The sequence below is a fragment of the Scardinius erythrophthalmus genome, assembly GCF_964197995.2.
Source record: "Scardinius erythrophthalmus genome assembly, chromosome: 15".
Lineage (NCBI taxonomy): Eukaryota > Metazoa > Chordata > Actinopteri > Cypriniformes > Leuciscidae > Scardinius > Scardinius erythrophthalmus.
Window position 1 is genome coordinate 1,556,807 of NC_138235.1, and position 14,584 is coordinate 1,571,390.

The window sequence follows — 14,584 nt, forward strand, 5'->3', positions numbered from 1 at the left end:
ATGAGTTTTTTGTCATTCTCCAGAACAAACACCAAACTTTCCAGTTATACACTTAGCAGTATTCTGAAGATATTTTCACATGTCACGTGAGAACAAATGCAAGTTTATATTTTCTTTCAGATTATGTAATTTCTGTAATGAAGTCTGTATCATAGAATACCCAGCTAGCAGGGAACGTTCTCAGAACTTTCGCTAACATTCCCTACAAGTTTGGTTAATGTTCTAAAGAAAACATTTGAATGTAATGTTTACCGAACATTTTAAGGATGTTTTCTCATTTAAAAAAATGTTCCTATAACGTTATATGAAAACTAAGATATAACATTTTAACTGCAACATTCAAAAGATGTTTTGGGAATGTTTCTGAAATAACAAGTTGTACTATGATCTCAAAATATCATTGTCCCTATGTTTCATTATAACGAAAGAAGAACGTTCTCTCTGTCACGTTAGGAAAACGTTTTGAGGATATCATTGAGAGATGAGATGTTGAATGTTCTTTATAAAACGTTATTTTAATGTGACAAGTTAACAAAATTATAACATTTTATTTGCAACATTTTGAGCATATTTTGGGAATGTTGTTAAAGTTAAAGTTTGTACAATGATCTCAAAATAACGTTGTCTTAATGTTTTGTCATAACAAAAGAAGAACGTTCTCTCTGTCACGTTAGGAAAATGTTTTGAGGATATCATTGAGAGATGAGATGTTGAATGTTCTTCATAAAACGTTATTTTAATGTGACGAGTTAACACAATTAGAACATTCTACTTGCAACATTTTGAGCATATTTTGGGAATGTTGTTAAAGTTAAAGTTTGGACAATGATCTTAAAATAACATTGTCCCAATGTTTCATGATAACAAAAGAAGAGCATTCTACTTGCAACATTTTGAGGATATTTTGGGAATGTTATTAAAGTTAAAGTTTGTACAATGATCTCAATATAACATTGTCCCAATGTTTTGTCATAACAAAAGAAGAACGTTCTCTCTGTCACATTAGGAAAATGTTTTGAGGATATCATTGAGAGATGAGAGGTTGAATGTTCTTTATAAAACGTTATTTTAATGTGACGAGTTAACACAATTAGAACATTTTACTTGCAACATTTTGAGCATATTTTGGGAATGTTGTTAAAGTTAAAGTTTGTACAATGATCTCAAAATAACGTTGTCTTAATGTTTTGTCATAACAAAAGAAGAACATTCTCTCTGTCACATTAGGAAAATGTTTTGAGGATATCATTGAGAGATGAGATGTTTATTGTTCTTTATAAAATGTTCTTCTAATGTGACGAGTTAACACAATTAGAACATTCTACTTGCAACATTTTGAGCATATTTTGGGAATGTTGCTAAAGTTAAAGTTTGTACAATGATCTCAATATAACATTGTCCCAATGTTTCATAAAAACAAAAGAGGAACATTCTCTCTGTCACATTAGGAAAATGTTTTGAGGATATCATTGAGAGATGAGAGGTTGAATGTTCTTTATAAAACGTTCTTCTAATGTGACGAGTTAACACTATTAGAACATTCTACTTGCAACATTTTGAGCATATTTTGGGAATGTTGTTAAAGTTAAAGTTTGTACAATGATCTCAAAATAACGTTGTCTTAATGTTTTGTCATAACAAAAGAAGAACATTCTCTCTGTCACATTAGGAAAATGTTTTGAGGATATCATTGAGAGATGAGATGTTGAATGTTCTTTATAAAACGTTCTTGTAATGTGACGAGTTAACACAATTAGAACATTTTATTTGCAACATTTTGAGCATATTTTGGGAATGTTGTTAAAGTTAAAGTTTGTACAATGATCTCAAAATAACGTTGTCTTAATGTTTTGTCATAACAAAAGAAGAACGTTCTCTCTGTCATGTTAGGAAAATGTTTTGAGGATATCATTGAGAGATGAGATGTTGAATGTTCTTTATAAAACGTTCTTGTAATGTGACGAGTTAACACAATTAGAACATTTTATTTGCAACATTTTGAGCATATTTTGGGAATGTTGCTAAAGTTAAAGTTTGTACAATGATCTCAATATAACATTGTCCCAATGTTTCATAAAAACAAAAGAAGAACATTCTCTCTGTCACGTTAGGAAAATGTTTTGAGGATATCATTGAGAGATGAGATGTTGAATGTTCTTTATAAAACGTTCTTGTAATGTTATGTGTTAACACAATTAGAACATTTTAATTGCAACATTTTAAGGATGTTTTGAGGATGTTGTTGAGATAACAGATTATATAATGTTCTCAGTAAAACATTGGCACAATGTTCCATAATAACAGAGGAGGAACATTATCAAATCAACGTTCGTAAAATGTTTTGAGGATATCACTGAGACCTGAGATGATGAGTGTTTTTAAAAAAAATTCTTGTAATGTGACGTGTTAACAAAACTAGAACATTTTAAATGTAACATTTAGCAATCAAACTACACAATTATTGTTAAATTGAGCTTGCTGGTCAGACAGCAGGCCAACAGGGTTCACGATGGAACATATGGTGCGTTTACGTCCTCCTGGGAAGTTTGTATTCATGAGGTTTTACAATTTTGTTTAATGTTTTAAATTAATGAAGCCACTGTCAACTTTATCATCACATATTATACTGTTACATATTAATGCTATCATATTTTGTGCAGGCATTAGCTTACTTCATTGTCACTGCTGAATACCTAAGTATAGTGGTATCCCACAATGTTTCCCACTGACACACCCCTAACTCTTCAAGATCAGGGTTAAAGAAAATCCTGAGCTTCCTACTCATATTCTCATCATTGTGGTGGCGTTCAACTTGTAAATACGATCTTTATGACATGGCTTGAATGCACCAATAGCTCTAGCTTAATTAGGGACAATCCATACAAACACTCTTTGCTAAAATACATTACAGACTGTCACAGTGAGAAGTTATTCGTCCTGTATCAACGCTAAAGGCCTAACCACTGCAGTCAACACCTTGGAGTATCCATGCTGTTAAATAAAAGTCTGTAGACAAGGGTTAGGGTTAGGGTTAACCTTAACCCTTAATTTCTAACCCAGACCCGGTTTCACAGAGTTTAGATTAAGCCAGGATTAGGCCTTAGTGCATTTAATTAGCTTTTAAAAATGTGCCTTAGAAAAAAGAAAAATAAACATTACTGGTGTGCATCTTGAGACAAAACAATGGCACTGACATATTTTAAGATACAGTATGTCAGTGCAAGTTGCTTTCAGGTAAAACAGCTCAAACGTGCATTTTAGTCTGGGACTACAGGCTTAAACCTTGCCTGTGAAACCCAGGGTATATGTTGCAACTTGTATAGAATTATGCCAATGTTAGCAAAGTGTTGTGTTGGACAGAGGATTTACCCTAAACCAACAGGTTGTGTAACTGTGCCACACAGGGTGAAAAGCAAGTTGACATTATTAGGCATAAGAGTGTTTCTAAAGGAAAGGTCAATAGTGTTAAAGTGCAAAAGGATCATTATGGGTCACATGAATGTAACTCTAATGCAGGGCCGGCGCTCCGCACACGCACATCACGCACTGCGCGTAGGGCACCAAGTGCTTGGGGGGGCACCAAAAAATCTGGGTCGTGAAAAATCATCACAATAGGGTACTAGTATAAATAACAAATAAAATATGTCTAAAGCATGTTAATATTGGGTTTAAGTGGTCGTTCAATGAGGCCTATTATATGTTGATCCGACGAAAACTATGTGTGTTTTTAAGTGGTCCAGTGGTAGAATTTTTGCCAAGCGTGTCAGAGGTTCTGAGTTCTAATCCGCACTCATATAGTTTTTTTTTTTTTTTTCTCATCAAAACCGATTATGTTTTTTAGTGGTTGTATATCAGGCAGGGACACTTTTTGTGCTTTTTGTTTTCTAATTGTACCGGAGCGAATAGAGAGTCTCTCCACAACGGATTGAAACGCGCGTCTGAGTGAAGGCTGTGCGCGAGCCAGAAACAAACATAGTATCCGCGCCACTGATCGCTCGGCAACGAGCACTTTGATCAGTTGATTTAAAAAAACAACACATTTCAGCGCTAGATCGACTCTTATTTAAAAAACGAATTAAATGAATGCTCTGCTGGTTAACTGGAGATGTTTTGTTTGTTTGTATTGGTACATTCGTGCCGCGAGATGTTTCAAAAGTGGTCCTACCCGCAAATTACGCCTATGCATGTCCAGGGGCGTCGCTATAGTAGTGCAAAAGATCCGGGGCTTTAGCCCTGCATGGCTAAAATATATATTTATTTTTTTTAAACTTTGAAACTGCAATTAGAAGAAAAAAAAACAAAACACAATCTCAGTGTTTGTATATTTTCATATTCACAGAGTTGTCAAATTATGTACAGAATTATTATATTGTGCCTGACCTTTGCACTTTTAACTTTCTGTGTTTACATTGTTCAGTTCCAAATCTGTGTTTTTAGTAATTGTGGTGGTATTTGGTATTTATAATTTTAACCTTTATATTATTTATTTCTTTTCATGTTTGGTGCCATTGTTAATGTAAAATTATTTATTTGCAGCAGTTATTTTGAAAGTAAAGAGAACCTAACTAAGAAATTCTGAATGGTTGTTATTCCCTTGGTGGGGGGGGCACCACCAAGCATTTGTGCTTAGGGCACCCAAATGGCTAGCGCCGGCCCTGCTCTAATGTTACCATGATACCAACCCATTAGTTTTTCATGTAGGTAGGTATACAGAATTGTATATGAATAGCCTACATGTTTGCTCTGTTTAATATATAATATGTTTGCTCTTTTAAACTGCTGTTTGGCAGAGCAGTGGTAAATATATGTTGTTATACATGGTATATATTATTTGTGTAATTTATTATTATTATTTATATGTTATTGTAAGTTTATTTTTTTTTATCATGCACTGCAATGAAGACACCATTTAACCAATTGATTAAATATAACAGCCAGCTTACAAATACAACTAAATAAATAGCCGTGCACATTTTTTTTCATATTCTTTCTTTTAAAACATGTAATCTTTTCCTGTAATTGCAATGTTACCACATTATTGGCTGTCTCTTCGAGTTGTTTTGAGCATGATTGGCTATTCAGACTGTCATCCAGGAATCTGGCCAATGGCAGCTATGCGCGCCTTTTACTGGTCAAGTTTGAAGTTTGAATATTCGTCTGTTAGAGTGAGAGTGTGTGTGTGTGCGCGCGCTGCTGCTGCTCGGGAGGATCTTCAGTACTAGCCTCCTTCGGTTCTGTGGCTTTTACATTGTTTAAAACATGGATTATTTTGCATCGTACTGTTACATTTTTATTTTGAGCGAGTTGCGGGATGTAAATGGACAACGAATTTTATCAACGTAGCCTACGTGTAACGGACATATTGCAATCTGCGGAAGGTAAATAACTTTATTTTATATAAAAATACATTCTGCTACATCAAAATATAGTGTGTTAAATTGAGAAGCTAATTTTAAATGCGACTAGAGCAATATCGATATTATGTCAATGTTTCAGGCTGCATGTGTAACGTTAGGCTAAATATTGTCAGCTAAGTTAGTTTTTGATAAAAATAAATATAAATAAACCTCAGCATAGTCTGAGCTTTACAATGAGTGAACTGAGAACATTGTGTCTTTATACAGAGAGGAACTCGAACCACACTATGAAAACTAGGCTTTTGAATGATCGCGGGATATCGGCCTAAAGTTATCGTCAAAATGATGAGTCATCATCATAATATGTTTTTGAGCTGGTGAGTAAAAATTTGCAAGCTTTTTATGTCTCTTTTAGTAAGTAAATACAAATAGCTAATAATATTGCTGTATGTGTGTGTTTCCCATTATCCAGGAATTTTGGGAATAAATTATCCAGCCACATGATCTTCAGTTGCGGTGAGTATTGTCATAGTAAAATACACGTGAAATATAGGCAGAACATGTAAACTCTGCTCAAAGGCACACTGGTCCAAACCCTCCAGTCAAAATTGTACCTGTCTTCTTGATATGAGTTTACGGGCCTAGCTGACCCAAACATAAATGTCCTTTCAAAATGAAATTATTTTCAAACCTGTATGACTTCTGTGAAACACAAGAATGTTGGGAATAAAACAACATTGGAACCCATTTTATGGAAACAAATGTTCCCAATGTTTCATGATAACAAAAGAAGAACATTCTACTTGCAACATTTTGAGCATATTTTGGGAATGTTGCTAAAGTTAAAGTTGTACAATGATCTCAATATAACATTGTCCCAATGTTTCATGATAACAAAAGAAGAACATTCTCTCTGTCACGTTAGGGAAATGTTTTGAGGATACCATTGAGAGATGAGATGTTGAATGTTCTTCATAAAACGTTCTTCTAATGTGACGAGTTAACACAATTAGAACATTTTACTTGCAACATTTTGAAAAAATAAAATAAAATAAACCTCAGCATAGGAGCTTTACAATGAGGGAACTGAGAACATTGTGTCTTTATACATAACATAAATGTCCTTTCAAAATGAAATTATTTTCAAACCTGTATGACTTACTTCTCTGAAACACAAGAATGTTGGGAATTAAACAACATTGGAACCCATTTTATGGAGAGAAAAACAAAACAAAAAAACAGCGAAGTCATTTCTCAAGATATCTTAATTAAGGTTATACAAAATAAATTCATACAGTTTTGGAACAACATGGAGTACCGGTAAATAACGAGAGAGAGTCTATTTTTTGGATGAGCTGTTCTTTTTAGGACATGTTCCCAGGGTCCTTTGCTAAATTAACCATGGTTTTTATTATAGTAAAGTGTAGAAACAATATTTTTATGGTGGATTGATTACAATAATTTATTACCATTTAGTTAGTGTAGCAAAACCATGGTTAATGTTAGTAAGGGTTCTCCAGATTTATATAGCCTAACACTTAAGGAAAACATAAAAAATGGTCCTATGTCACCCAGATCAATAGTCTGTTAACACACATTAACACACTTTTTACATTTTCTTAAGATCAAGCATTGGACCAATGTTTACGGAGCAGAACAGGCACCAACAGAGAAACAAGTCCATCACTAGTAAGTATCCACTGCATTTTATAAAACCGTAGTCAATTTTAAACGCACAATGCACTCCAAAATAAAAATGATCTATTTTTTTCTCCCTCGTGCCAGATTTATATCTGACTTTCTTTCCACAGAGATTATTAGAAAAATTATCATTAAAGAGAATCATATAAAGAGAAATGTGGGAGGAGCTTGAATTTATTGCCTAGCCCTGTTTGTTTGAGAGCCGTCAAAGCTTATGCTACTCCTATGTCATGCACCGACAAGAGCCTTTTATAGTCAACACGTCGGACGCAAGCAACTTGCAGTTTTGCCCACACCAACAACGCATAGTATTGCATACAACGGTGCGTCGCGTATCAAAAACTGGGACGACACATTTTTCTACTCATAGACGCATATGGCGGCCGAAGTGTAGTGATGCGTAGCCTTGCAGGCGCATATGCGTATCGATGCGTTGACTAACTCTTTGGGCGTAATTTGACTTGCATATGGCTGTCTGCTGGAAGCTAGTTATTTAAGTCGATAAAATTATAAATATGGTAGGGCTGGGGGAATTAACACGTTAATCTTCGCGATTAATTTGAGATGCTTAACGAGTTTATAAAAAAAATGCAATTAACGCAGCACTTTTTTTGCCTCATTTTAATGACTTCCTGTTGCGGAAAAGGCTGCAAAATATGCCGTCCCGCCCCTCCGTGTTTGGCGATCAGGTTTTATTCTCGCGCAGCTTTCATGACCGGGTCTTTTCCGCGCCGCGCTCTCCATTCCGTGTGTGTGTGTCGGCGCACTGACACACACACACAACACTGAGCAAACATTGAGCTCTTTGCTCAATGTTCTGCTCCGTGTTTGCGCTGCGCGTTCTGCTCTGTCGTTAACGGCCCAAACGCTCCAATCATGTACCGATCATGCACTGGAAAAGCAAAGTCAAATAACGTGAAATTTCTCAGTAGTAGACTTCTGTGAAATAGCCCTACTGAGCTGGTATAGTCATGCTGACAACAATGGTAAAATGACCTGCTCTGATCACATACTCTTGTAATAATAGCTTTGTAGGACTATGTTTTATTTTGATAATTAGAAAAAAAAATTATAATAATAAATTGTTAAATTTATTATGTTGATTGATTATTGAAAATAATAATATATTGATATATTGATGTTTAATATTATTTTAATACAGGGCTATTTTCTGTTCCTTTTTTTCCTTTTTGTTGTTTAATTAGGTTATTCTAAGTTTAAATATTGATGATTACAAGCTTGGGGGAAATGCAATTAATTGCATTTAATTACAGCAAATTGTGTAAATAATCAGTTACTTTTTTCAATCGATTCCCAGCCCTAAAATATAAAATATGGATATGTTTCTTACACAAACGCATCACTTCGCTTCACCTTTCGCCTTTATTAACCTGCCAGAGCCGTGTGGAGTACTTTTATCATGGATGGATGCATTTTTATGGACTTGTCAAAAAAATCCCACAGGGAGCTACAGAATAAGAAATCTTTGAAGTCCACTTTTTTACTGTCTGTTTCCATCAGTAAAATTACAGGTTTTTTTTCTCTCTCAGAATTGTGAGGCAAGAACACACAATTGCAAGAAAATATCAGAATTGTGAGCTGTCTTTTTTACTCCCCTCAGAATTCACCCTTCGAGGGAGTTTGATTGACAGGTATTTTTTACATTTTTATTTTACCAAAAATATTTTTTTCTAAAAAAATTACACAAATTAAACGTTGAGACTTTGTTTCAACTTTCATATCAAAAGTAACCTGCTCTTGTCTTGTCTCTGCGTTTAAACGTTTCAGCGTTTTTTCTGTGATCCGCAATGTATTTTTCATTGCGTGACAACATGATGTGTGGCGTGAGAGCGCCATGGCTTGTTGGACATAGCAACAGTAACTAAAGGGGGCGGGTCTTTGCAAATTGCATTAACCATGGCTGCCTGTTAATTATCACAGGACTACTTCGCTCTCGCATCTCCCAAAAGTAAATTTTTTTTTTTGTTTTCTTGATTCCATTTGAATGGTTTAATTAAATTGCTATAACCAATTATTTAAAATGTAATGATTTAAGCAAAACTTTCTTCAAAGGTTAAACCAAACTTTTATTTGACGGATTGCCGTGTAGACCTTTGAGTTTCTCTGTGTTTTATGATATGATGATAGTTTTTCTCAAATGAAGCTAAAATGCTGCTGAAGTGACTCTCAGAGCGGCTGTATTGATGAAGTGCATTAATGTTCTCATATAGAAACGACAGCAAAAAAAAAATAAGCCAGAATTGCTTTTTTTTCTCAGGTTTTACTAATTTATCCTGTGATTCTGACTTTCAAACGGCCAATTGCGAGTTTATATCTCGCACTTCTGAGAAAAAAAAGTTTGAATTGTGATTCGCAATTACCTTTTTTAAAAATTGTATTCCATGGCGGAAACAAGCTTTCATATGCACAGACAGTAGCTCACATTTAACATGCAGATTGTGCGCACACAGAAACCTACTGGAGCACAAAAAGTTAGTGTCAACACTGTCCTGTGATTTCTCAATAAGAAACAGAAGTTATAGCATATTTTTCTTTCTGCTTTTGAAGTAACTAAAACTTACAGCTTAGCTAATAGCAAAGAGACGATTCACAGGTATGATTAAATCACACTAGAAATTGTTCTATCTCAAATGCAGTACTACTTTATCTGTATCTGATTTAAAACAAGCAGAAATCTGTAAGAAATGTAACAATCCATAGACAATATAACTGATGAAAATGAGCTGTTACATCAGAGCAAAAGCATCGTGGGCAGTGCTGTGACATGCTGCAGCTGTGCTCAAGGCTACCTGAGTTCGAGGTTCACACTTCTCAAGCCAAGTTTGTAGTTTGTTAAAATAATTTAGCCTCTAGTTGTGTTATTAAAGGGATACTCCACTTTTTACTTCCATAGTATATTTTTTTTCCTACTATGGAAGTCAATGAGACCAGAAACTGTCTGGTTACTGACATTCTTCTAAATATCAGAAACTCGGCTGAATGGATTAGAAAACGGTAAAACTCAACTGTTTAACTCTGGGGGAGTTGTAAAATGAGCCTAATTCCAAAAAAAGTGGAGTATCCCTTTAACATGTATATAATGGATTAAGTATATGTTTTAAATTACAGAAACAAAATAGATACTCATAAGGTATCATATTTATACTTTTAAATAAACTAATCTAATTAATTAATATGTATGTTTACATGCTCATGCACTTCAAATCATCCCGCACTGTTCCCCAACCAGCTGCTGACTCAAATGTCTCTATTTGCACATGTACAGTATTTGTGATTTTCTTCTATCTTTTTAGTTTGTATAGGGTAAATATTTATGTGAAGCATTTGTATAGTTTGTATTTATTATCCTTTATTCTTTTAGTTTGTATAGGGTAAATACTTGTGTATGTATATATATATGTATATTATATATATATATATATATATATATATATATATATATATATATATATTATACTTATAGTTAAATCTGTCAGTAGGTTAGTTGTGTATAGGTTTACAGTGTTTTTTACTTCATGTTGTATGTCTGTATTTATGTAGCACCGTGGTCCTGCGAGGCACGACATTTCGTTCCACTGTATGTCCCCACATGTAGCGGAATGACAATAAAGCTCAACTTGAACTTGAACTTGAACTTAATTTCTGATTAATAATTAGGCTGGCTAATTTTGAAAGTTTTCAAAGTCAATATTGCTTGTGATCTTAATATGTAATATGTATTTGTATTATTTTTTGTTTACACTGTTGCATGATCTTCTTTTATAGGCTATGAGGAAAAACTCTACCATGCACACAGAGAATGGAGCTCAATTCTGCTAACTGGGATAGCAGCTGAAAAAGAAGAAGAGAAGAACAGTAGAACACCTATTAATGCAGATGACTTTATTCTTTTTCTACAAGAACCAAGACAACCAAAGACTGATGATGAGCGCTCTGAGCAAACAGCAGTCAAGACGTGTGATTGCACATTGGACTTTACTGAGTTCTTCATTTAATGTTGGGCATCTACTGTATGCAGAACTTCTAATAATTTATGTGAATGCCATTCATAAACCTGTTAGATTTTTGTTTTATTTTAGAGATTAATAAAATTGTATGTTTTAACAATGTTATAGCTAAGCATTTTTTATGTTTAAGAGAACATTTTGGGAACAAAAATAAAACTTCCCACTAAAAAATTTATAAGAATGTTAAGTAGTATTTTTAAGAGTATTTTTAGAGAATGTTATCCTAACTTTTAGAAGAACGTTCTAAGAATAAAAATAAAACTTCCTGCTAAAAACTTTATAAGAATAAAGGGATAATGTTCTAAAAATGTTATGATTAAACATTTATAGAAGGTCATCATCACAAAACATTTTTAGAGTGTTCTTAGAGAATGTTATCCTACCTTTTAGGAGAAATAATGTTCTAACAATATTATTATTAAACATTTTTATAATGTTGTAAAAAAAAATGTTATCTGAACTTTTAAAAGAACATTCTGGGAACAAAAATAAAAACACCCACTGAAAACTTTCTAAGAACGTTAGAGAATAATGTTGTAAGAATGGTACACCTAAACATTTTAATAATGTTTTTAAATAATGTTATCCGAACATTTAAAAGAACATTCTGGGAACAAAAATAAAACTATCCGCTTACAACATTATAAGAACGTTAGAGAATAATGTTATAAGAATGTTATTACTAAACATTTTAATAATGTTTTTAGAAAATGTTCTCTAAACATTTAAAAAAAACATTCTGGGAACAAAACTAAAACTACCCGCTGAAAACTTTCTGAGAACGTTAGAGAATAATGTTAAAAGAATGTTACTACTAAACATTTTAATAATGTTTTTAAAGAATGTTCTCCAAACTTTTAAAAGAACATTCTGGGAACAAAAATAAAACTACCCGCTGAAAACTTTCTAAGAACGTTAGAGAATAATGTTAAAAGAATGTTACTACTAAACATTTTAATAATGTTTTTAAAGAATGTTCTCCAAACTTTTAAAAGAACATTCTGAGAACAAAACTAAAACTAGCCGCTGAAAACTTTCTAAGAACGTTAGAGAATAATGTTAAAAGAATGTTACTACTAAACATTTTAATAATGTTTTTAAAGAATGTTCTCCAAACTTTTAAAAGAACATTCTGGGAACAAAAATAAAACTACCCGCTGAAAACTTTCTAAGAACGTTAGAGAATAATGTTAAAAGAATGTTACTACTAAACATTTTAATAATGTTTTTAAAGAATGTTCTCCAAACTTTTAAAAGAACATTCTGGGAACAAAACTAAAACTAGCCGCTGAAAACTTTCTAAGAACGTTAGAGAATAATGTTAAAAGAATGTTACTACTAAACATTTTAATAATGTTTTTAAAGAATGTTCTCCAAACTTTTAAAAGAACATTCTGGGAACAAAACTAAAACTAGCCGCTGAAAACTTTCTAAGAACGTTAGAGAATAATGTTAAAAGAATGTTACTACTAAACATTTTAATAATGTTTTTAAAGAATGTTCTCCAAACTTTTAAAAGAACATTCTGGGAACAAAAATAAAACTACCCGCTGAAAACTTTCTAAGAACGTTAGAGAATAATGTTAAAAGAATGTTACTACTAAACATTTTAATAATGTTTTTAAAGAATGTTCTCCAAACTTTTAAAAGAACATTCTGGGAACAAAAATAAAACTATCCGCTGAAAACTTTCTAAGAACGTTAGAGAATAATGTTAAAAGAATGTTACTACTAAACATTTTAATAATGTTTTTAAAGAATGTTCTCCAAACTTTTAAAAGAACATTCTGGGAACAAAACTAAAACTAGCCGCTGAAAACTTTCTAAGAACGTTAGAGAATAATGTTAAAAGAATGTTACTACTAAACATTTTAATAATGTTTTTAAAGAATGTTCTCCAAACTTTTAAAAGAACATTCTGGGAACAAAAATAAAACTACCCGCTGAAAACTTTCTAAGAACGTTAGAGAATAATGTTAAAAGAATGTTACTACTAAACATTTTAATAATGTTTTTAAAGAATGTTCTCCAAACTTTTAAAAGAACATTCTGAGAACAAAAATAAAACTACCCGCTGAAAACTTTCTAAGAACGTTAGAGAATAATGTTAAAAGAATGTTACTACTAAACATTTTAATAATGTTTTTAAAGAATGTTCTCCAAACTTTTAAAAGAACATTCTGGGAACAAAACTAAAACTAGCCACTGAAAACTTTCTAAGAACGTTAGAGAATAATGTTAAAAGAATGTTACTACTAAACATTTTAATAATGTTTTTAAAGAATGTTCTCCAAACTTTTAAAAGAACATTCTGGGAACAAAACTAAAACTAGCCGCTGAAAACTTTCTAAGAACGTTAGAGAATAATGTTAAAAGAATGTTACTACTAAACATTTTAATAATGTTTTTAAAGAATGTTCTCCAAACTTTTAAAAGAACATTCTGGGAACAAAACTAAAACTAGCCGCTGAAAACTTTCTAAGAACGTTAGAGAATAATGTTAAAAGAATGTTACTACTAAACATTTTAATAATGTTTTTAAAGAATGTTCTCCAAACTTTTAAAAGAACATTCTGGGAACAAAAATAAAACTACCCGCTGAAAACTTTCTAAGAACGTTAGAGAATAATGTTAAAAGAATGTTACTACTAAACATTTTAATAATGTTTTTAAAGAATGTTCTCCAAACTTTTAAAAGAACATTCTGGGAACAAAAATAAAACTATCCGCTGAAAACTTTCTAAGAACGTTAGAGAATAATGTTAAAAGAATGTTACTACTAAACATTTTAATAATGTTTTTAAAGAATGTTCTCCAAACTTTTAAAAGAACATTCTGGGAACAAAACTAAAACTAGCCGCTGAAAACTTTCTAAGAACGTTAGAGAATAATGTTAAAAGAATGTTATCGCTAAACATTTTAATAATGTTTTTAAAGAATGTTCTCCAAACTTTTAAAAGAACATTCTGGGAACAAAAATAAAACTACCCGCTGAAAACTTTCTAAGAACGTTAGAGAATAATGTTAAAAGAATGTTACTACTAAACATTTTAATAATGTTTTTAAAGAATGTTCTCCAAACTTTTAAAAGAACATTCTGGGAACAAAACTAAAACTAGCCACTGAAAACTTTCTAAGAACGTTAGAGAATAATGTTAAAAGAATGTTACTACTAAACATTTTAATAATGTTTTTAAAGAATGTTCTCCAAACTTTTAAAAGAACATTCTGGGAACAAAAATAAAACTACCCGCTGAAAACTTTCTAAGAACGTTAGAGAATAATGTTAAAAGAATGTTACTACTAAACATTTTAATAATGTTTTTAAAGAATGTTCTCCAAACTTTTAAAAGAACATTCTGAGAACAAAACTAAAACTAGCCGCTGAAAACATTTATAGAACAATACATGCTAATGTTCTTAGAACATTTTTAGAACAAAAAATTTCTAGCTGGGTAGTTACTTCTTTCTGTTGTTATTTTGTAGATGTTTGTTGTA

The 14,584-nt window shown here is 32.2% G+C and overlaps 1 long non-coding RNA gene across 1 annotated transcript; it reads left to right on the top strand.

Annotated features, from left to right (window-relative positions):
- The first annotated feature begins 5,155 nt into the window (after positions 1–5,155).
- LOC308702827 lies at positions 5,156–11,599 on the top strand. Its single transcript, XR_014031653.1, has 5 exons — positions 5,156–5,378; positions 5,625–5,734; positions 5,830–5,873; positions 6,982–7,046; positions 10,845–11,599. It is a non-coding gene; the product is annotated as an uncharacterized lncRNA (long non-coding RNA).
- Positions 11,600–14,584: the final 2,985 nt, after the last annotated feature.